A 24,990-nucleotide genomic window follows, 5' to 3' on the forward strand; every position below is an offset into this window, starting at 1 on the left:
ATACGACTTTTTATGCTCGACCATATTTCTAACTTGAAATTATTCATAAGTATTCATGTTATTCTTATCTGACTGGGGAGCGGAACTGACCTTGTGCAATATCTCGTAAATTGTGAGATGTGCGCAGACGCGAAAGTATTGATTTTTTTCCGAGGAACAAATGTCATTGACCTTGATATAATCTAGAGAGTAAAGTATTAATCTTGATATAACCTTGAAATTGATTTAGACATTGAAAAACGAGATGACAAATTTAATTTATTTGAATATTATTTACAACTAACGCTAATTATTATAGTAACAGAACATAACTTTCTACAGTATTGGATATCCAGCCTCCGTGATGTTTCGCTAGTTGTCTTTCGATTGCATATCCGAGAATAATCGATACTTGCGCTTTCATATTGCTAGAATGGTGTTTTCTGATTGGTGGAACACCTGAACTTTAATGAATAGGTGTACTTTAATGAGGTCCATTAAAGAGTTGCTACCAGGTGTCTAATTACTACATTTCGGCATGGTCGAGCATAAAATATTTTACTTATCAGGATTTTTGGCTTATCCCCTTTTCTGTCTGGGCCACTCAATTCCATCGACGTTAGATAGGCCTAACCTTGTAGTTGATAAAGTGTTTTCAACCATTAAAATATCGTCCAAGACTTGGAAAAGATCTCTATCAACTGCGAGACTCGTGAGGCCTATAATGTAAGAAAGTAGGTAACTTCCTCCCTCGGTTTTTGGGAGATTCGACCCTGATTTCGGAAACTGCATTAGTTCCAAAACGTCGGAGAATCCATATTTAAAAATACACTAAATATTATATTCTCAATAAAGACGCAGTTTTTGGTAAATTTCCTCAAACCTCGTCAATATGTCCCGTCGTCCAATTTTTCCCACTGCTGATCTACCTGGCTATCATCGTCCGATTGCTGCTGAACAGATTCCGTGGCTCAGACGCGTCTTTCAACGCATGACAGCACAACGAATCTAATTTCAGAGGGGCTCAACTTCAGCCCATTCTAAATGAGAAAGAGAATCATGGGCATGTAATTTTACTTCATTCTGTCCAATATTAATCCCCCTTCTCGAAACTGCTGTATCCTGTGATTAAAACTTGTGCTGACGTCAACGGCCAGGGTTAAGGACACATGCAGCTTCGCCTCATTATCCTCCTCTACATGCCCGCAGTATGCCATGTCACACCGGGACAGCTTCACCTTCACTTCTATACTTGGAAAATATTGGTTCGGGTTTGCGGTGTGTAGGAAACGCGTTCACATTCTCCTCTGTACTCGTTAATACGTAAACACGGCTAAATAAATGACCAGACGCTAATCTGCTTCGAACATACCGATTTTCGGTCTGATAAATTTTATACAACCTATTGTCTACAGCAATCTCACTAGAGGTTTTGATTTATCTACAGAAAATCAAAACTAAAGTGGGATTTAATTGACTATTACACGATTAGAAGAAACTACATAAAGATTAGAAGAAATATTAGTACTCTAATACAATAATAGCACATTATACTGTACAACGAGCCTATAATGGTAGTAATTAAGACGCGAGTATGTTTATGAAACTAGCGCAAGCGAGTTTCATAATTTTCATACGAGCGTCTTAATTACCATTATAGTCAAGTTTCATACGACTTTTTATGCTCGACCATATTTCTAACTTGAAATTATTCAGAAGTATTCATTTTATTCTTATCTGAGTGAGGAGCGGAACTGACCTTGTGCAATAGCTCGTAAATTGTGAGCTGTGCGCAGACGCGAAAGTATTGATTTTTTCCGAGAAACAAATGTCCACATTGACCTTGATATAATCTAGAGAGTAAAATAAACATTAATCTTGATATAACATTGAAATTAAATTAGACATTGAAAAACGAGATGACAAATTGAATTTATTTGAATATTATTTACAATTAACGCTAATTATTATAGTAACAGAACTGACTTTATTTCAAATGTAGGTGATTAATTGTGCAATTGGTGAAATGAATTTGCGGGAATGTGTTTTGTGAAAGGCTGGAATATGACGGTGAATTGATGTTAATTTGTGTGTTGTTTTTTTCGACTGAGTTTAATATTGTATTTGAGATTTCAATTTTATTTTGGATCGATTCAACATAACCTTCTGCGACAGTATTGGATTTCCAGCCTCCGTGACTTTTCGCTAGTTGTCTTTCGATTGCATATCCGAGAATAATCGATACTTGCGCTTTCACATTGCTACAATGCTATTTTCTGATTGGTGGAACACCTGAACTTTAATGAATAGGTGTACTTTAATGAGGTCCATTAAAGGGCTGCTACCAGGTGTATAATTACTACATTTCGGCATGGTCGAGTATAAAATATTAATTGACTTATTAAAATACTACTCTGTCCTCAAATGTATTATTGTACCATCTCACCATTACAAATATTCCGCTAGATGGCAGTATTGTGTTATGATGAGTACAGTGACTATTCATACAATCACTGTAATGATGAGCCGTTCTCTTGTTACCAGTTGTGCCATTGAACTCTATGGACATGGACGATTATTAGTCAAGAAGCCTTTGTTTATTCAGTTTTATTTTTATTAAAAAATTATGAATATATTATAGTAATCTCTGATACGTGACTATCTAGACCTATAATCTCATACAGCAGAAGCTTTAACATAACCTAAATCATATAAAAAGATAAATGACAAGATTTAATGGAGGATGATGTAATAAACATGGATCATTTTAAAAGATAGTCTACAAATTATTGAAAGTACAATGTTGGCAAACAAACAAATGCTATGGAGGTGATAAAAACAAAGAAATGCTAGGGAGGTGATAAAAATAAATGCTAGGAAAGTGTAAAAATAAATGCTAGGAAAGTGATAAAAATTGTAAGATAAGCAGCCATGATTAGTTGAAACACGTCGGTCAAAAGTAGTAGGACGTAGTAAAAGTGTGATAATCTTACGTAAAAATGCAGTACTTTTAATTCATTACTACATTTTAAATATTTTATAAATAGCCTATATGTACAAGCTACACAAGAAAAAGAACGTACGTCTTGTAGGCCTACGTATGGCTGCATCAATAATGTACAGGGACATCATTTTATTTTTACTAACATTTTTAATATTAATCAGGCTATACCTTTCTATTAACGATTGAAACAGGAAACACAGTTTGCTACCCCTTCCACGACTGGAGTTCGATGACACTGGCGTAAAATACAAATCACTTTACTAGGTATAGGAGGGAAGAAAAGTAGTTCATCCATTTATGTAAACTAGGAAATATCGCAATTTTGAGTTTGATAATTTTCATTAGGTTTTTGTTTAATCAAAATACAGTACTGTATTAACACTTAGTGTTTTTACTTACGAATTGAGCTATCCATTCGGACGTATTAATCATGCAATGTATAGTGTACTGTTACAGCACATTAGCGAACAATATAGAGAATGAAGTTAAATTGAAAAATAATCATAATATGGATATTTAAACACATTTTTGAAAATGGTGGCCGTTCATTTCACTACAGGCTTCAGTTCTTTTGTGCATATTATCACACTATAGACTATTGTACCTGATTCCAATTACCAGTTTCGTCCTTCGTATGAGTAACTCATATTGAAATAATTCTGTACCTACTCTATAAAAGAGTACCTTACGTACTGTAAATTCAATCTTCACTTCTGCCCGATCCGAAAAGATAAAATTATTCAGAAATGCTATCTACTGTCCGTTCAAGTATACACTTGTATAATATTACGTAGACATCCAATTCCTAACAGAAATTAATGTTTTCAGAAAAGAGCTAAGATAGCCCAGCTACTAGACTTTACAGAGGGGCGATCAGAAGCAGGTGGGGGAAACCGGGATGCGACGTAGGCAAACGGAGTACCTGTGCGAGAATATGATTCAATATTGAAAGCTCTTTCGTCATTGGAAAACGCGAATATATTTCTGGAACGTAATATACTCACTAACTCAGTACTGCTTACGCGCCCTCGGCTCTGTGTCGTGAACGGTTGGAAGTTTACTAGTAGAAGGGGTGGGAGTGAAGTACATTCAAAAACTCAGGTACAATAAAAATTGAAGTAAAAATAAAATGATGTCCCTGTATAAAAGTGTATCCACTTTAATTGACTACCGTACAATAAGTTTTCTGCAAACAGCGCTGTTACATAAAATCACATTTATAATTTATTTTGGTTATTTAAGCCATTCCTCCTCATCCACTCTTCTTCTTCTTCTTCTTCTTCTTCTTCTTCTTCTTTCTCTTTAAGCTACAGATTTGCACGGGTACAGAGACGAGCGACTGGCATGTGTAATAGTATCGATTGCACTATCGACTGCAGTTCCTACAATCGATAGTGCTATCGATTGTCATTACAAACATTTTATTAATTCGCTATAAAATGGATACATTTCTGAAATTATATAGGGTGCGGCAGTGGGATATGACTGTTTTTTATAGCTCTGTTGTGGGACACTAAGGACGAATTAAAAGAAATCACATATATGGAAGTAATCTAGTACAATGCAATTTATTAATGTCTGATTACTTTTTAAAAATTACATTTCGAAGTATCTTCCACGGCAACGAATACATTCCTGCAATCTGCTATGAAAGTTCTGCATAACTCGCCCCAACAAAACAGCTTCGATGGCACTAATTTCATCCCTTACGTTTTATTTCGGCTGGATGATGTTGCGAGGCTTGTTGCGGTACACCTTACTTTTGAGATAACCTCATAGGAAGTAATCAGCGCACACTGCTCATTGTTCAATGAACTCTCTGCGAAACATGTTTCCAGGACGAATAATTTCACGATCTGGAGACACTGCTTGGCCGCCAAGATCTCCTGACCTGACTGCAACTGATGAAAAATATCTTAATTCCACTTTCAACAATTGCTGTATCTGTTCCAATAAATTTTTCCATGAAATTGTGTTTTCTTTCTGTGAACAGCCCCAAGGAAGCTTACTTTCTGGAAGCCCTCGTAATTGCGCTCGAGTGGCCATAATTTGTGTAAGCACTTGTTTTAGCATTATCAACGTAGTGGAAGAAAAAAAATTAACTTTTTCATCTGCCCCCATGAGAATGTTTGTTAGTTAGACAAATTCACGCTACAGAAGAGCGGTCATTTTTTGTATATCTATTATGAGGCAGTACTTGACGTTATGTGTCAGAGGAAGAACAATAAAATTGTTTGTATACATCTGAAGTCTGATTATTATCTGTTCATTAACGAACTGGCGAATGAAGGTCATGTACAAAAGTATAAACCACACAAGAGTCACTGAACTGAAGCACTGGTACTTCCGGCTGTCCCAACTGACTTTAATTGGGGAGAATGGTCCAGGATTGAGATAAGCACACGTGGGAAATGCAATTCATTTCTTACACTTGAGCCACCAGTTCGAAATGCACAGATAATAGTGTAATATGTTACTAGTCAGCGATGTATGCAATGGAGGGAGAAAGGAACTGGCTAACCTACCCCATTATCTCCTGGCTTAGTTCCCTCATAAGCGGTGTATTGTTGGTATCACTTGTGAAGTTCAGACTTATCTTCGGAGAGTTAACTATCCATTACCGGTGATCGTCGTTGCACTACTTATTTGCGTCAACGTTTAAGTATTGCAATTCAACGCGGAAATGCAATGAGAGTTTTGGGTACCCTTCCCGAGTCCAGCCCTTTGGATGAACTCTTTCTCTTGTAAAATTTATTTAGTATAGATAGATATATTTTAGAAATAAATAATTTTTTCATTACAAGATAATATTTTATACAAAAAACTATATATTATATTATATTATATTATATTATATTATATTATATTATATATCATACACATCCAGTCTTACTAATAAACCGTGTATAGTTTTTATACGAGGCTTATGCAGAGTTGAGACAGAAAACGTTACTAATAAACCGTGAATAAGCTATGGACGTATAAACAGGCTGTAACTATACAATGGGAATTGTTTTGCAGTAGTTATATACACGAAACCCCTTGTTTAAGCGTTGTATATAGCGAAAAAATGGCCGCCCCTCTAACAGCTGTTCGTATCGACTGTCATTTTATGATGATGGTTACCTTGCAACCACAGAAGAACAAACCAAAGATCATAGAATTATTAGAATATTATTGCTGTAGCTTGTACTCTTTGACCAAAATGTAGTGTGGTAATAGATTAGAGCCAGTTGTACTATCGATATTTAACACGCCACACTAGAGCGCTCTACCGGATGCAATAGAGAACCTCAGATATTCTATTACCTTTCGTAACGAAGTAATGACGAAACTATGACGAAGCTGTGTAACAGTTATACTGTTATACACGATGTATGTAGTGATTATTAGTAAGGAATTTACACACGACTTATAAGCGAGCTACTCATTGTATAAGACAGTTAAACGTCTGTATATAGAGTTTTTATTAGTAAGACCGTTAATGTATATATGTATGAAGACACTGATTGAATAACATATTGCAAAATAAAATTGAACAAAATAAATAATTGACACCAAAGTTGGTGCCATCAATAATAGAAGTTTTAAAACAAAATTAAGTTAAAAACAACGAAGGATATTTATATTGGGTAAACAGGAAATGCAGAAATAGTGGATTATGGATTATAAAATTAAGTCGCACCTTTGCTAGGACATAACCCTATATGGCTAATACTTAGAGATTCACCCCGTGTTACGGAACCGGAACTGTTGTGACAAGCGGAAGACGTAAACAGAGAAAGAATACGCAATCTTTGTGACGCGGTAGTCGTCAGAAGCGACTCGCGAACCGCAGTTGCCGAACCACCGATACAGAACGCTGCATGCCATCGTTGAGATTGAGTTCGACTGTTTTCCTACGGGAGAAGCGAATGAAAACAGGTTAGCACACTTCGCAACACAGCCGGCTGAATATTATCACCCGGGCAAAATGAAAACTTTCCGTGACCTTGACCCTCAGTCGCTCCTCGCAGAGCGCAGGTACGCTCTGTTACGTTCCATATATAAAATGCAGCAGGCACGGATCAATAGCGCTGGCAGGCAGCGTGGGTTGCTCACTCACTAGGATGCATGTTTACATCTGCGAGGAGCGACCGGCCAAAAGTACGGCTCCGGGCTCCTTATCGGACACTTCGCGTCGCCATTTTACGAGTCTTGCGGGGAACCCGGGTTAATTACATTACTAGAAACTTCCCAACACAGCAACAGAGTCGCCAGATGAATGTTATAACTAGGCAGCGGGTTTTTATGTGCTAAAAATTTAAATATATTTATTTTTTATAATAATAATAATGTTTTATTTTAGCTGGCAGAGTTAAGGCCATAAGGCCTTCTCTTCCACTCAACCAGCCTTAATCAATACAATACATATTTAAATTACAAATATTTACACTACACTTAAAAGGTTCTCCAGCAATATTCTTCAATTTTAACGACTAGTAGACTACATATGTATTTATTTAAATTTCGATAAACCTATAAGGTAAAGTAGTAACTTAATTTATGAGCTAATTTAATTCAATCAATTATAATTAATTTAATATTTGAGATAGCTAGCAAAATGATGAACATTAATTTAATATAAGCTTACTAGGACTATGTTAAAGGGAGAGAAATATATATATATATATATAAATCTAAAATATATTTTTATAATGAAAATATTAATGTAATTGCCATTAGAGGTTTTGTAAATCTATTTAGAGAAATTAATGATAATAATAAGAATGGACAGATGTTAGTTTCATTATAAGTAACAAATATTAATCAGCAATTAATCTGTTAAGTAAGAATTTATGTAATTTTGACCTAAATGAAGTTATTGTCCAACAACCCCTTACATCACTCGGAAGCGAGTTCCAATTTCTAGCAACTGAAACTGTATAAGATGAAGAATATAAAGATGTCTTGTGGTAGGGTATAATGAGTAAATTGTTATGATGAGATCTTGTACTTAACTGATGATATGCGGATAAATTTTGAAAACGAGAAGCCAAATAGATTGGGGTAACGGCGCGCAGAATTTGAAATAAGAGAACAAGAGAATGCAGGGCTCGTCGATCGCTTAGCCTTAGCCAAGACAGAGTTTGGAAAGACGGGGAAACATGATCATACTTAAGAATATTACAAATATAACGGACACACGCATTATGCACACGTTGTAGCCTGCTGCTCAAATTTGCATTTATGTGCTAAAAAGTACGAAAATATTTGCTAAAAATAAAAAAATAAATATTTTTTTTAATATGACAAAAATACCTTACCGGTACTTAGCTTGAAAAAAAAATGTTACTAGGTACTCACCAACCACACTTGAGTGCTAGTAGTTGGCCGAGAATTGCAGTGAACAACAAAGGTCATCTCCAAATTCTCCATCACGAATGCATACCGATTATCTCTGAACAACGACTTATACTGTGAAAACAATCTTTCCCATCACAGGACGTCAGACGTGCATATTTAAAGAGAGGAATGTCACAAACACAAACACCGTCAATTTCACCTACAGGCACATCCTCCAATACTTGAGCAACTTTATACATTTTTTATATCCACTGTTTTTCCCAAACACATTCTGGAATTTGTCCCTTAGTACTTGTACTTCTGAACCTGGTAGCGAGTCTAGTTTAATTTCTACGGCACGCACCTCTCTGTTTAAGACAACAGGTTTTTGGATGTTTCGAGTTTTTTATGGTGTCACACAAAAAACTTAGATTTGCTAATAGGAAAGCCAAATCGTTTTTAAACAGCCATCTTTCAGTATATCTTGAAGGATATCGATTGACGAATCCCGATAACAGGGAGTCACAACAAGATATATTGCGTTACTTGATAGACATGAGCGAGAGGCGAGAGATTTGTTTAAATTAAATAATGTTCATACCCGAGCTCTTATCTGTTGTGTTTCACAAAGCGTGGAATGAAATCATCTTCAGCAACAATAAACATTCCTGATTATGTGTTGCAAGATCTCTCTTTGTCCACGTTAATTTATTCTCTGGTTACTTACTTACAAATGGCTTTTAAGGAACCTGAAGGTTCATTGCCGCCCTCACATAAGCCCGCCAGCGGTCCCTATCCTGTGCAAGATTAATCCAGTCTCTATCATCATACCCCACCTCTCTCAAATCCATTTTAATATTATCTTCCCATCTACGTCTCGGCCTCCCTAAAGGTCTTTTTCCCTCTGGTCTCCCAACGAACATTCTATATGCATTTCTGGATTCTCCCATACGTGCTACATGCCCTGCCCATCTCAAACGTCTGGATTTAATGTTCCTAATTATGTCAGGTGAAGAATACAATGCGTGCAGTTCTGTGTTGTGTAAACTTTCTCCATTCTCCTGTAACTTCATCCCGCTTAGCCCCAAATATAATTTATTCTCTGATAATAACACTGATATGCTGCCTAGCAGTTCTCAGAACTTGAGCGTTACTATTATGGAAATGGATCACGGATACACCACACAGCGCTTAGAAACACGAAGCAACCAAGAATTCTTAAAAAGATAACGTACTTCTGAATGATATAATTGATTTAGTTTTAAAATATTTAAAAGTTCTTGTAAAAAATTATTAAAGTAAAAAATCTCCAAGGTTTATGTATTTATAATACATTTCCTGAAAAATATGTATTTACATAATTTTTTGTGAAAATATGTGTTTTTATATGAAATAAAATTCGGGTTTTAAACTTGAAACTTCACGTTCGGAATGTTTAACTTTGTTAATTGTGTTTTATCACACGCAAAAATAATATTTAATTACATAGGAATCCGCTCCTTATTAATTACATTACTAGAAACTTCCCAACACAGCAACAGTCGCCAGATAAATGTTATAAGTGTGGTTTACTTAACGACGGGCATGTAGAGCTGGAAGACGCGGGTGCACTCCTCCTTCAGTACGGATAGGTGATGATGGGTTTGGAGGCCGGCTACAAACAGTTCTCGTGGTCTTATCCACATCCTTATCCCAACCTCTTTATTGTTTCTACAGTTTTCGATCGGCCTATATCTCTGCATTTTATTTTTTGTACATGTCTATTTGTATTCTGGTGGTGTGGTAGAGAAGGCCTGATGGCCTTAAAACTCAGCCAGATTAAACAAATATATATATTTTTTCTTCCTTCCTTTCAACTTCTTCCTACCTTTATCCCCACCTTTTTTATTTTATTGTCTTTTCCCTTCCTACCTTTCATTCTTTCTTTTTCTTTACATTTCATTCTTTTTACCTTACTTTCATTTCTTTTTCTCTTCCTTCCATTCCTTTCTCCTTTCTCATCATTTTTCTTCCCTTTATTCGTTTTCTTTCTCTTTCATTTCTTCGTGCTTTCATTATTTTTCTTCCTCTTATTATTTTTCTTTTTGTATCATTTTTATTTTCCTCTTATTCCTTTCTACTTTCATTATTTTACTTTAATTCCTTTTTCCTTTCTTTCATTTCTTTTCCTTTCCTTCCTTTCTCCTTTTTTCATTATTTTTCTTTTCATTCTTTTTCTTTTCTTTTAATTCCTTTCTCCTTTCTTTCATTATTTTTTCTTTTCCTTTCATTCTCACCCTTTTCCTTTCATTCCTTCCTCCTTTCTCTTGTTTTTTCTTTTCCTTTCATTCCTTCCTCCTTTCTCTCATTTTTCTTTTCCTTTCATTCCTTCCTCCTTTCTCTCGTTTTTTTCTTTTCCTTTCATTCCTTCCTCCTTTCTCTCGTTTTTCTTTTCTTTTCATTCCTTCCTCCTTTCTCTCATTTTTTTTCCTTTCATTCCTTCCTCCTTTCTCTCATTTTTTCTTTTCTTTTCATTCCTTCCTTTCTCTCATTTTTTCTTTTCCTTTCATTCCTTCCTTTCTCTCATTTTTCTTTTCCTTTCATTCCTTCCTCCTTTCTCTCATTTTTCTTTTCCTTTCATTCCTTCCTCCTTTCTCTCATTTTTCTTTTCCTTTCATTCCTTCCTCTTTCCTCTCATTTTTATTTTCATTTCATTCCTTCCTCCTTCCTCTCATTTTTATTTTCATTTCATTCCTTCCTCCTTCCTCTCACTTTTCTTTTCCCTTCATTTCTTCCTCCTTTCTCTCATTTTTCTTTTCCTTTCTCTTCTTCCTCCTTTCTCTCATTTTTCTTTTCCTTTCTCTCATTTTTCTTTTCCTTTCTCTCATTTTTTCTTTTCCTTTCATTCCTTCCATCTTCCTCTCATTTTTATTTTCCTTTCATTCCTTCCTCCTTCCTCTCATTTTTCTTTTCCTTTCATTCCTTCCTCCTTCCTCTCATTTTCTTTTCCTTTCATTCCTTTTCCTTTCATTATTTTTTCTTCTCTTCCTTTAATTATTTCTTTCCTTCTTGTTCTTAGAAAAGACTTCATTGACTTACAACCGCATTCAAAGTGTGATCTTTTTTCTCGGTCTTCAATCTGTTTTTTTGATAACATTGTTGCTATTATTATAATCGTTGGTGGTGGTGGTGGTGGTGGTGGTGGTGGTGGTGGTGGTGATGGTGGTGGTGGTGGTGGTGATGGTGGTGGTGGTGGTGGTGGTGGTAGCTGTAATACGTAATAGCAATGATCGATCAACACGATCTGCCTTGAAGAATAGCAATCTGTGTCCCTTTCCATAGCAACGTACTCCTGACAATTTCATTATTACCCAACAAGGCATACACCAGCAGAGAAATGTCTGTGTGGTCAGCATGGCACGAGACAACACAGGAAAATTACGATACAAGGGAAGCAAATACATTTCCATGTCGGGAATCTAACCCGGTCAGTTTAATGATGTTACAAACACTACTGCTTCCGCCGCGCCGCAGCGCTTGGCTGAATAGCAGAGTCGGTACCGCAAAGCAAACTAGTTACAGGAAAGGATCGGGTACATATTTACACTCTCAGATTCAAGTAAATACTGGGACTGTGGACGGTTTAAACCGGACCTCTAGTCCTCTTCCAACGCGGCAAGGTGCAACATCCGATGCGATGAAGGTCGTTCGTCATATGACTCACTGACTTCGGTGTAATCTTCAATTATTACTCGCAAGGAAGAGATAGCTTGTTTGCTCAACGCAGCCAGATTACACCTGAACTTTGTCCCAGATACTTGAAAGATGTACAAGTGTAACATCGTATCAGGCATGTATCTATGTTCAGTCTGTGTTAACATTACAATTCAGGCCCAACTGAAGCTCAGTCAACTTCCACAGAGTCTGAAATCAACCATAGTCTGGACCAGCTTACTTAATATCCAAAGGATGAAACCTAACCATTTTTCCTCCAGTGTAGCTCAGTTGGTAGAGCAGCTGGCTACGGACTGGGAGGTCCGGGGTTCGATCCCAGGTGGTGACAGGATTTTTTTCTCGTTGCCAAACTTTCAGAACGGCCCCGAGGTTCACTCAGCCTCCTATAAAATTGAGTACCGGGTCTTTCCCGGGGGTAAAAGGCGGTCAGAGCGTGGTGCCGACCACACCACCTCATTCTAGTGCCGAGGTCATGGAAAGCATGGGGCTCTACCTCCATGCCCCCCAAATGCCTTCATGGCATGTTACGGGGATACCTTTACCTTTACCTTTACCTTTACCTTTTACTACATATGTTAGTGGATTATGGCCATTTTCTAGTTTGCAGGTTGAATTTTCTTTTTGCGAACTTCGTTTCGAATTTCGGTACTGAGAAATACAACTGATAGTGACTTTCTAATTGTTATGTTGACAGCAGTTGCCGGTACTGTAAATTCTGAAAATTAAAATTGTTCTAGATTTCTGAGCCGATTACTGGAAGCTAGTAAAATTTGAACATACTAATAATTAATATCAGTATTAATATCAATACATAGACTAATAGTTATTTTATGTGTTGCGTTGTGGTTACAAACTGAAGCCGGATGGTCTATGGCGAGTCCTTGGCATCAGCCCCTTTGATTAGATTACCCCCCTTTGATTTGATTACCTGGTTGGGTTTTTCCGAGGTTTTCCCCAACCAAAAGGCAAATGCCGGATAATATTTTGGCGAATCCTCGGATCTCACCTCATCTCACTACATCTCGCCAAAATATTGTAAAAAAATATTGTAAAAAAAATGCACAAAATTGTAAAAATTGTAGAAAATTACTAAATTGTAAAACCATAAAAATTTGTAAAAGTTGTAATTGTAATATTGTAAAATTTTGACTTGTTCCACATCTTAAAGCTTCATTGCTCATGTAAGATCTCTGAAATAAAATGAATGAATGAATGAACTATAGTCAGACAAGTGTAAATAAATATAACATACATACTTGGAGTTATACATGCACAGCATCCTCAAGCACATAGAAAAGTAGACTATGTAACATTAATTTACTTACATGAAAATAATTTATTACGCCGCGTAGAAAATCACGTAAAAATTGCTTTTCTACGCGACGTAAATTACATAGCAGTAGCAGATGCAGTTGTGTTAGTAGCAGCAGTATAACAGTAGTAGTAGTAGTAGTAGTAGTAGTAGCAGCAGCAGTATAACAATAGTAGCAGTAAGCAGTTAGCAGTAGCAGTAGCAGTAGCAGTAGCAGTAGCAGTAGCAGTAGCAGTAGTAGTAGTAGACTTGTACAAGAATAAGACTTTTAGGCATGTTACGAGTTCAAGATACGCCGCGTAGAAAATCACGTAAAAATTACTTTTCTACGCAACGTAAATTACATAGCAGTAGCAGAGCAGTAGTATTAGTAGCAGCAGTATAACAGTAGTAGCAGTAGTAGTGTTAATAATAGTAATAATAATAGTAATAGTAGTAGTAGCAGCAGCGTAGTAGTAGTAGTAGTAGTAGTAGTAGTAGTAGTAGTAGTAGTAGTAGTAGTAGTAGTAGTAGTAGACTTGTACAAGAATATGACTTTTAGGCATGTTACGAGTTCAAGATACGCCGCGTAGAAAATCACGTAAAAATTACTTTTCTACGCAACGTAAATTACATAGCAGTAGCAGAGCAGTAGTATTAGTAGCAGCAGTATAACAGTAGTAGCAGTAATAATGTTAATAATAGTAATAATAATAATAATAATAGTAGTAGTAGCAGCAGCGTAGTAGTAGTAGTAGTAGTAGTAGTAGTAGTAGTAGTAGTAGTAGTAGTAGTAGTAGTAGTAGTAGTAGTAGTAGACTTGTACAAGAATAAGACTTTTAGGCATGTTACGAGTTCAAGATACGCCGCGTAGAAAATCACGTAAAAATTGCTTTTCTACGCAACGTAAATTACATAGCAGTAGCAGAGCAGTAGTATTAGTAGCAGCGGTATAACAGTAGTAGCAGTAGTAGTGTTAATAATAGTAATAATAATAGTAATAGTAGTAGCAGCGTAGTAGTAGTAGCAGTAGTAGTAGTAGTAGTAGTAGACTTGTACAAGAATAAGACTTTTAGGCATGTTACGAGTTCAAGATACGCCGCGTAGAAAATCACGTAAAAATTGCTTTTCTACGCAACGTAAATTACATAGCAGTAGCAGAGCAGTAGTATTAGTAGCAGCAGTATAACAGTAGTAGCAGTAGTAGTGTTAATAATAGTAATAATAATAGTAATAGTAGTAGTAGCAGCAGCGTAGTAGTAGTAATAGTAGTAGTAGTAGTAGTAGTAGTAGTAGTAGTAGTAGTAGTAGTAATAGTAGTAGTAGTAGTAGTAGTAACCGATTTGTACAAGATTAAGACTTTTAGGCATGTTACGAGTTCAAGATATGTTACAGTGAATTTTTTATCTCTGATCTGTCAATATTTCATCTCCCAACAGGACTGTAATGACTTATTCACCCCATAAATTCCCTTATTTTATCTGCTAATTTACAGGTCTTCATTTCTTTACAGATATCACAATTTCTTCATTCACGTAAGCAGTTTAGGACTAAATTGGCTATAGCAAGAAATTGGTGCAATTAATATAAATTAATTAAAAATTATAATTGAGGGGAGTAATGAGATAGTGAGACAAGGAATGTCTAGCAATTTAAATAGTTTAAAATCATTAATAGATTACAAATAAATTTAAATAATATGGGGACAGGAAGAATACACAAAAGTTAACAACGGCGAAGAAAGGATGGGACTAGAGTGGTGGAGATTGGGAATTTGGAGGTTAAAAAATAAACAGAAAAGCAGACGTAGGAAAAGATATATGTCCTTTATGTAATCAAAAATAAGGCGCGATACACATTCTACTAACTTGCCCAGAAAATGAAAGAACAAGAAATAATGTTATCGAGAAGTCATTACTAAAACTAAATGTAGAAATATCGTATAGAAAATTGTACAGAATAGTAAATCGAAGAAAATTGAGAGGACTCAGACAATTTTTGTAGGGCCTATATATATTAAACAAGAATAGGAAGGAAAACTAAGGTGATTAAAAACATAGGCCTATGTGTATAAATAAGAAATAATAATTGAAGAGAAAGTGTTTTTCTTAAGAAATAACAAATATCTTGGAGTGCAGTTAGATCGCCGTCTATCATGGAAACATCACATCAACAACAAACTTACATTGGCCTACTCAAGACTCGCTAAATTGTATCCGCTCCTCAACAAGAAATCATCTCTAAAGCTACAAAACTGCATGCTACTTTACACATCTCTATTACGACCTCTACTGCTTTATGCCTGTCCTGTCTGGGGAGGAGCTGCAATAAGTGAAATTGAACACATCCAGTCATTTCAAAATATAAAGTCCTACGAATTTCACTCAATTCTCCTTGGTTTGTCTGTAACGGCCAACTACACAGAGAAACTGGTATTGACACAATCAAACAGTTTATTCATTCACAAGCTAAGAAGTTCTATAACAACCTAGAAAATGTTCCAGGCGCCATCCACTACTCTCTCGGAAGGAAGTCCACATTTCCCACCAGAATCAAGAGCCGACTTCCAATGGACCTCATATTATAATCAAAATTTATCATCACACCACCTATGTGTTCTGTTCATTAAAAACTTAGAAATGTTTTTAATGAACAGAACTAGACTCTTGCGGAAATTTCTAAATAGCCTTAAATAACCAAGTTGTTAATTTTTTTCTCCTCTCTCTTCTTTTTTTTCTCTCTTTTCTTTTTTTTTATCTTGATATATTACTTAATCATTTGTGTTTGTATGCCATTTAGTACGTCTTTGCTAATCAACATTTTATGTATTGTAACCCATATTTATTCTCCTATTAGTTTATTAACTGTATAATATATCTCAAGTGAATTAATCGTCGAATTTATCTCGGGCATTTTAGGTCTTATAAAAAAAGAGAGAGAGTGTGTGTGTGTGTGTGTGTGTGTGTGTGTGTGTGTGTGTGTGTGCGTGCGTGTGTATTCCCCTTATGTTATGTAACTGATTTTGATTATGTGTAATTTTCTACTTTATTTAATATATTATGTAACAGATCATGACTATTTGTACTTTTATATGTAACTGATCTTGACTTTTGTAATTTTCTACTATATTCTATGTAATTTCTAAGGTATTTTCTTTTGTGTTGTTTTATAATCTTTGTAATCTAATTTTGTATTTCATGTATATTACTGAAACCTGGTTGAGTGGAAGAGAAGGCCTCATGGCCTTAACTCTGCCAGGCAAAATAAACCTACCACTACCACTACCACTACCTTATTAACAATTATTTTTGTTCATTGAGGAGCCCAATCTAGGCTGCCCTCAATTCAGTGTTACGTATTGTATTTATATTTTACTTAGAAATGATCTGTATAGCGCTAAATGCGCTGATCGATCAATAAATTATTTAAAAAAAAAACTAGAATGGTTATACAGTTCTCCATTCTTCCCTCGAAATCTGTAACTGCAATATTTCTTGAAAATGTTTACGTTAATGGCGTAAACTAAAGCTTCCAAGTAAAATTCAATACTTCTCCTCCAGCCATATTTTTGCCTTCAACTGTACACATGTGGCCGCGATCCCACAAAGTAGTGGCGAGGTCTTACGGAGGGGAAGGGACATGAGGACTGCTTAGTAATAGGATTTATTGGTCATGCTTCAAACGTTTCTATACATTTTCTGTGAAGTGAATATAATTTGTTGTTTTATGCGATACGTTGCATGGCGCTGGTTTCGCTTCAGACCCTGTTATTTAACAGAGTTGTATAAGTTGTTCCATCAGATGTGACAACTTTCACACCAACTCGTCGCACTGTCATTGGACATTTCGACTCATTGTTCTCAATAATCCTATTTGTTATGAAGACCACTCCAGTGGAAGACTGGAGACATCGTCTCGAGTTATGTATAACAGTTCTTGGAAGACATATTGAACACATGTGACTTCGCCTATAGTTCCAGACTTACAGGACAGCATTTATAAAGAGTAATATCATTTACACGTATAGGTCAGTATCTGTCAGATGCGTTTCCAATTCACTGTGGGCTAAAGCAGGGAGATGCACTATCACCATTACTTTTTAACTTTGCTCTAGATTATGCCATTAGGAAAGTCCAGGATAACAGAGAGGGTTTGGAATTGAACGAGTTACATCAGCTGCTTGTCTATGCGGATGACGTGAATATGTTAGGAGAAAATCCACAAACGATTAGGGAAAACACGGGAATTTTACTGCAAGCAAGTAAAGAGATAGGTTTGGAAGTAAATCCCGAAAAGACAAAGTATATGATTATGTCTCGTGACGAGAATATTGTACGAAATGGAAATATAAAAATTGGAAATTTATCTTTTGAAGAGGTGGAGAAGTTCAAATATCTTGGAGCAACAGTAACAAATATAAATGATACTCGAGAGGAAATTAAACACAGAATAAATATGGGAAATGCCTGTTGAGAAGCTTTTATCATCCAGTCTGTTGTCAAAAAATCTGAAAGTTAGAATTTATAAAACAGTTATATTACTAGTTGTTCTTTATGGTTGTGAAACTTGGACTCTCACTTTGAGAGAGGAACATAGGTTAAGAGTGTTTGAGAATAAGGTGCTTAGGAAAATATTTGGGGCTAAGAGGGATGAAGTTACAGGAGAATGGAAAAAGTTACACAACACAGAACTGCACGCATTGTATTCTTCACCTGACATAATTAGGAACATTAAATCCAGACGTTTGAGATGGGCAGGGCATGTAGCACGTATGGGCGAATCCAGAAATGCATATAGAGTGTTCGTTGCGAGGCCGGAGGGAAAAAGACCTTTAGTGAGGCCGAGACGTAGATAGGAGGATAACATTAAAATGGATTTGAGGGAGGTGGGATATGGTGATAGATAATGGATTAATCTTGCTCAGGATAGGGACCAATGGCGGGCTTATGTGAGGGCGGCAATGAACCTCCGGGTTCCTTAAAAGCAAGTAAGTAAGTAAGTAAGTAATATCATTTACACAATAATGAAACTATCGTTATTTGTTACGAAATAATAAGGAAGCACACGTCACTTCCGCGATCACGTTTTTAGAATATAATGTTTCTTTTAAGAATGAACAGGAAGAAAATTGGTCCTATCAACATGCCTATCCTTATACAAAAATACTTAAGGTAATATTTGTCACTAACCTTTGAAAAGTATTGCAATGTGTAAGACCCCGTTCACACGGTACGAACATTTCTCGAAACGGGCATTATTTGAATCGATTTCGTGCGACAGCAGTGTAAAAGATGGAAATGCTTTTGCGATTGTGTAGACATTATCTAGAAGAGAACTCAAGTACATGATGTACGTTGACAACCGAAGTCCGTTATATCCAGCTATTCTCAACACCGTAATTCGAACGTGTCACATTTCCCATTGTCACTTAAGGGGTGAAAGCGTACTACTTCTTTATGTCTGTTATTTCGCGTTATTCTAACGGAGCCGAATGTGCGAGCTTCTCTCCCAGTTGACTTAACAGATATTGCTAATGTATGTCACGCATTTCAGGCATTCTCTCACTCAACATGGATTCTAGCCACCGGCGTAGCTCACACGGATTTGTCTGCTGATCCAGAGCTGCTATAAGGCGCGGGTTTGATTACCGCCTGGGCTGCTTTAGAATTTGGCCCTGACTCTGCGGGTTTTGATACTTCATCTCCGGTCTTAAGGGGAGAGGATGGTATTTTTTGGTGAAAAATGAGTAAATTAAAAAAATTCTTTAAAATACTCTGTGATTTGTGTGGAATGCATAGCATAATATTTTGTGGGTATTTGTGTCTTTATCAGATGTTGAGACGCCATTTTTAAACTTCCTGCGTTATTGTTGTTTCCGGTAAATAGAATTATAAAAAAAAAAAAATCTTTAAAATACTCTTTGATATGTGTGGAATGCACTGCATAACATTTCGTGGGTATTTGTGCCCTTATCGGAAATTGAGACGCTATTTTTAAACTTCCTGCGCTATGGATTTTTACTGTAAATCACTCGCTCACTTTTATCGGTTTACAGCAACTTCATTTTTTTGCTACACTGCCAGACAAAAATGGATATAACTTCTGAACTATTAAAGATACATGCACGAAATTTAGAACACACATTCTTTAGACTGTTAGGAAACGTTTCTCTGTATCAGAATTTTGTTAATTGATTTCATTTTAAAACTACGTTCGTTTGTTTGCAAGAAAGGAAATCAGAAAAGTGTTATTAAATTTTAATTGTTTATTTTACAAACGTAGGGACAAATATCAAAATTCTGTTACAGACAGTTTGTAGAGCATGCTTTGGCAAGTACATATGCAAAAAAATGGATGAATCTACCTTTAAAAATGGTTTAGATGTATCAGTTTTGGTAAAATCCTGCATTAGGTATATTTTTTTTTCAAATCTGAGCCCCCAAATAATTTTTTTTTTCAAAATATTTATTTTTGCTTGAGTTGCTACAGCTATGAGCTCTACATACAAAAAATTAATAGTTTACACCAAATAGGAAAAAAGTTAAAAAAAAAATAACACCCTCTCCCCTTAACTACTGTATAATTTCCCCGCGTAAATTTGAATTTTTAATGACGTAGGTAAACTAAAGAAGAGACTAGTGAAGTACTTTTTTGAGGAGTGTGACACTGTATGGAAAATAAATATGGACAATACGATATAGTGAAGAGAAACGATTGGAAACATTTAAAATGTGGATATTAAGAGTGAACGTCTGAAATGGATAGACAAAACGGCAAGAGTGAGTGAAGAAAGAATAGTACTGAAACTGATAAGGAAGAGAAAAAGAATTGGTTGGGTCAGAGGCTGAAAAAAACTGCCTATATGCTGAACGGAAAAAAAAAAGTTCGTGGCAGAAGAAATCAGATGATGGGCAACATTAAGGGAAGAGGACGGTATTTTTTTTTAACTTTTTTCCTATTTGGTGTAAAATATTAATTTTTTGTATGTAGAGAGCTCATAGCTGTGGCAACTCAATCAAATAAAAATATTTTGAAAAAAAAAAAAATATTTGGGGGCCCAAATTTGAAAGAAAAAATATATATACCCAATGCAGGATTGTACTAAACCGATATATCTAAACCGTTTTAAAGATAGATTCAAACAGTTGTTTGTAATGTATTTGCAAAAGCATGTTCTATAAACTGTCTGTAACAGAATTTTGATATTAGTCCCTACGTTTGTAAAATAAACAATTAAAATTTAATAACAATTTTCTGATTTCCTTTCTTGCAAACAAACGGACGTATTTTTAAAATGAAATCAATTAACAAAATTCTGTTACAGAGAAAAGTTTCCTAATAGTCTAAAGAAAGTGTGTTCTAAATTTCATGCTTGTATCTTTAATAGTTCAGAAATTATATCCCAACCAATGTATCAAAAAAATGAAGTTACTGGAAACCGATAAAAGCGGGCGTGTGATTTAAAAATCCATAGCGCAGGAAGTTTAAAAATGACGTCTCAACATTCGATAAGGGCACAAATACCCACAAAATGTTATGCAATGCATTCCACACATATCAAAGGGTATTTTAAAGAAAAAAAAATTTTTTTTTTTTGAAAATTTAATTTACCGGAAACAACAATAAAAGTGGGCGAGTGATTTCAAAATCCATAACGCAGGAAGTTTAAAAATGGCGACTCAACATCCGATAAGGGCACAAATACCCACAAAATGTTATGCTATGCATTCCACACATCACAGAGTATTTTAAAGAATTTTTTTTTTTTGGAAAATTTTGTCATTTTTCACCAAAAAAATACCATTCTCTCCCCTTAAGATATATGGATAGCATACAGATACGAAGAGAAAGGTGGGAAATAGGAAAGATTTGAGAATGCTGGGTTTGCGGTGAAGGAGCTGTTCTTGGGCAGAGAACTATGGATGAATAAATGAACGAATGAATGCAACATGGTACATGAAAAACTTACATCAGTAATTGTTTACCTGACTTTTCGTTACAGCATATCCAAACCATACAAATTTCAGTTAATAGTTTCTTAAAAAACTGGAGGTTAGACTTAACCTGCCCCCCCCCACGAAAAAAATCTTCGAAACTTTTCATCACAGAAACTCAAAATTTGGTACTCTTATTTACCAATAAACTTTGAAATTACCTTGAAAATGCTGATAAAATTGGCCCAATAAGAAAGAAGTTTCTACAAACTGCATTGTTTCCCCTTAAAACATGGCATTTCCAAAAAAAAAACCGCAAAAATATCACTAGGACGACCTCAACTACGTGGGACAGAACAGTTTCCCAGCAAAGTCGATGGAATAAAAAAGAATACCTGGCAATAATTGCTTCAAGACAAGGCCAAGAGGTTCTTCGATTCTTACGACAACGGCTGTCATCGTAATTGCATGCATGGCAAAACTACACCACCGAAGACAACACTTTGTTCACAGCAACGGAAACTGTCAAACGCAGAACTCTGTAAGACACGTCCGACGTGTTGAGTAACTGTATAGCTCAACGCGTAGGGCCAATAGCGGCGAAAGTGGACACATGAAATAATGAAGAGTGATTTGGGTGTATATACAGGAAGATCCTTTAGAGTTTGATATTACGAAATTCCAAATATTTGCGATACTGGAGAAATTACGTTAGAATGATAGACTCTATACCAGCGTTTCTCAAACTATGGTCCGCGGACCACCTGTGGTCCTCGAGGTCTGTCCTTGTGGTCCTTCAAAAAAGACAGAAGAAAAAATAAAATTCAAACGAATTGCGTATCACACTATAGCTTAAAATCTCAGAGTTTGGAAATGACACATGGAAAACGAATTTCACTTTATCTCCCAGTACTGACATTTTATTAAATTTATTACCCTACCCGTCTATCGACTTCTCTCAGCAACAAAAGAGGGATTTAAACCACTACACACGTGGTGTTTCTCGCCATCTTTTCCCTGCACATCTGGTGCCGCGCCTGTAAACCAGCCAGGGACCACCCGAATTCATAACAGAGGACCTTAATTCAATTTTAAAATATAAGTATACTGGTATCAAAATATGTTACGAAAATGATAAATTTGCTTTCGAAAGGAACAAGAGTGAGGTGGTCCGCGGAACTGTTCTGACTTTAAAAAGTGGTCCTCACTTCAAAAAAGTTTGAGAAACGCTGCTCTATAATGAACGGTCACGCGCTGTTCGCAGTAGAGGTCTCAGGTTTAGACCTATGTGGAAGGCGGTGACATATGAGCCGATAACTTATTACATCGATGCGCGCTATATCCGCTCTCAAATTATAAGTGAATCTCTCTTTATAAATATGTTTCATCGAGAAAGTGAACGAAGTCTACTTTTATCACATTTACATGTGTCTAGTTAGATATTTTAAAATTTGCACATGTGGGTATGAGTGTACAAATCTGCAAAACGAATTAAACAAGGAGCTTGGTTTATTTTATTTATTTTTTTTTTACTGGTAGTTCCTAATAAAATAATATTCAAAGCAGGCTATCATAGCCTATGTACTTCGGTACATCACAATAATATGATATGCGTAAGTAATCACTTAGGACCATATTCATAAACATTCTTAGCGCGAGCTTCTGGTGGATGATCAGCAAACTAACGTTTTTTTCGAAGTTGGTTGCCTGACGGTTGTCAGCCCACTTTGAGGTCTGTGGATATAGAGGAAAAATTGGATCGGTGTCGGGTAGAGTTCCCGGGTAGCTCAGTTGGTAGAGCGTTGGTACGTTAAACCAAAGGTCCCGGGTTCGATGCCCGGCCCCGGAACAATTTTTCCCTCGAAATTATTCAAATCATTTACAGGGAGTTATACTTGAAATCTTGATTTGCATAATACACGTTACAGTTCGTTAACAGAAAACCACAATTTAAGTCAAACGGAGTTAGTGTGCACTCGAAGTTGGTTGCTTGACGGTTGTCAGCCCACTTTGAGGTCTGTGGATAAAGAGGGAAAAATTGGATCGGTGTCGGGTAGAGTTCCCGGGTAGCTCAGTTGGTAGAGCGTTGGTACGTTAAACCAAAGGTCCCGGGTTCGATGCCCGGCTCCGGAACATTTTTTCCCTCGAAATTATTCTAACGTTTTTCGTGTTCATAAACCAGTGTTAGCGATATGATATGATATGATATGATATGATATGATATGATATGATATGATATGATATATGATATGATATGATATGATATGATATGATATGATATGATATGATATGATATGATATGATATGATATATGATATGAATCCTGTACAAGTAATCAGTTGATAGCCGGCGCTAGTTTAGCATGCTCGTAGCGCGGGCTAGCGAAATGTCTATGCATAGACCTGATAGTGATTTAAGACGGCGCGCGTTCATGCCGTCAGATCCCGGCAACTTTGTCACTCGTAATGACTGCACCTCTGCACATCTGTGACAGTGCATAAGGGAAACTAAGAGGTGAAACTTTTAAACTGAGAGGATTCAATCCGGTATCGGAACTGGAATCCGGTGTGGCTTAATGGATAGTGTGTCAGCAAACAGGGCTGAAACCCGGGTTCAAGTCTCGGTGCAGGAGTGAATTTTTCTCAGCTCCACCTATCCTTCATTATTATAATAAAGGTTCAATTATTACTTAGAAAAAATTATTTGGTTATAAAAAACCACTCTAAATATTTTTTTTTTCAAAAGTAAGAGCTAACTTTAATTGAAGACCTACCTCTAAAAAGGACGTAACATCAAATTAATGAAAAATATGACGTCAGTTGAAAAAAGCAATTTTGAAGCATTAATTTACAACAATAAATGAATGCATCCAATAGCATGAGTACGACGTACAGTAAATATAGGAAGAGTAGAGGAGCTAAAAGTAGGACTAGACTAGATAGGTATCAGTAGGACAAAGACGTAATAGGCCTATAGATAGATGTAAAGCAACTAATAGAGGGTAGGCCTAGTTAAGACTATAGTTCAGTAAAATTATGTAGTGATTTGTAAATAAGTTGGGTCTTTGAAAATGTAGAGTAGAGAAAGTAATTGTTATGTTATTAGGAATAGGAAATAGTAGAAGGTAGGATTAGAAGGAAAGAAGGAATATTTAATAAACGCAGAAATATAGGAAGTGTGGTGAACGAACATGAAAGACATAGTGGGTGAACATTAAATGATGAAGAGATGCGGTCATTAACATCGGGTATTGTGCAAGTTGTAAATAGTATATGGAAGGGACTGCTGGCCCGAATACTATATAATGTGAAGGGCCAGCAGGACCAAACGTTTGAGTGAGAATAAACCATACTACCATCCAATAGCTGAATAAACTTGTATCCTTCATTAATCAAGTGGTTGTGCTAGTAAATATAGGCCTAACGAAATTAAATATGCCCCTGAAATTATTTTCTTTTCTCCTGAAACATGTATTATAGATTTGTTGGTTACACACTTATTCGAAGAAGATTTTTAATTGTTCATATTTTCTACATAGGCTTAAAAATTCTGGCACTGGAATATTACACAAGAAATGGGAAATCTTGCATCACCTCCCACTGCCGTAACTTCATCGCAGGTGTTGTATGTATCCACTTTTTTGTTCTTGTACAAGTAACAGCCTCTCTTCAATGCTGTATACAGCAGGTCTGAGTTCTTGTTTCGACGTAACGGTCATAGTGTGCGCGATGAAGTCCTTCAAT

The sequence above is a fragment of the Periplaneta americana genome, chromosome 1 (assembly GCF_040183065.1).
Source record: "Periplaneta americana isolate PAMFEO1 chromosome 1, P.americana_PAMFEO1_priV1, whole genome shotgun sequence".
In the NCBI taxonomy this organism is placed as follows: Eukaryota; Metazoa; Arthropoda; class Insecta; order Blattodea; family Blattidae; genus Periplaneta; species Periplaneta americana.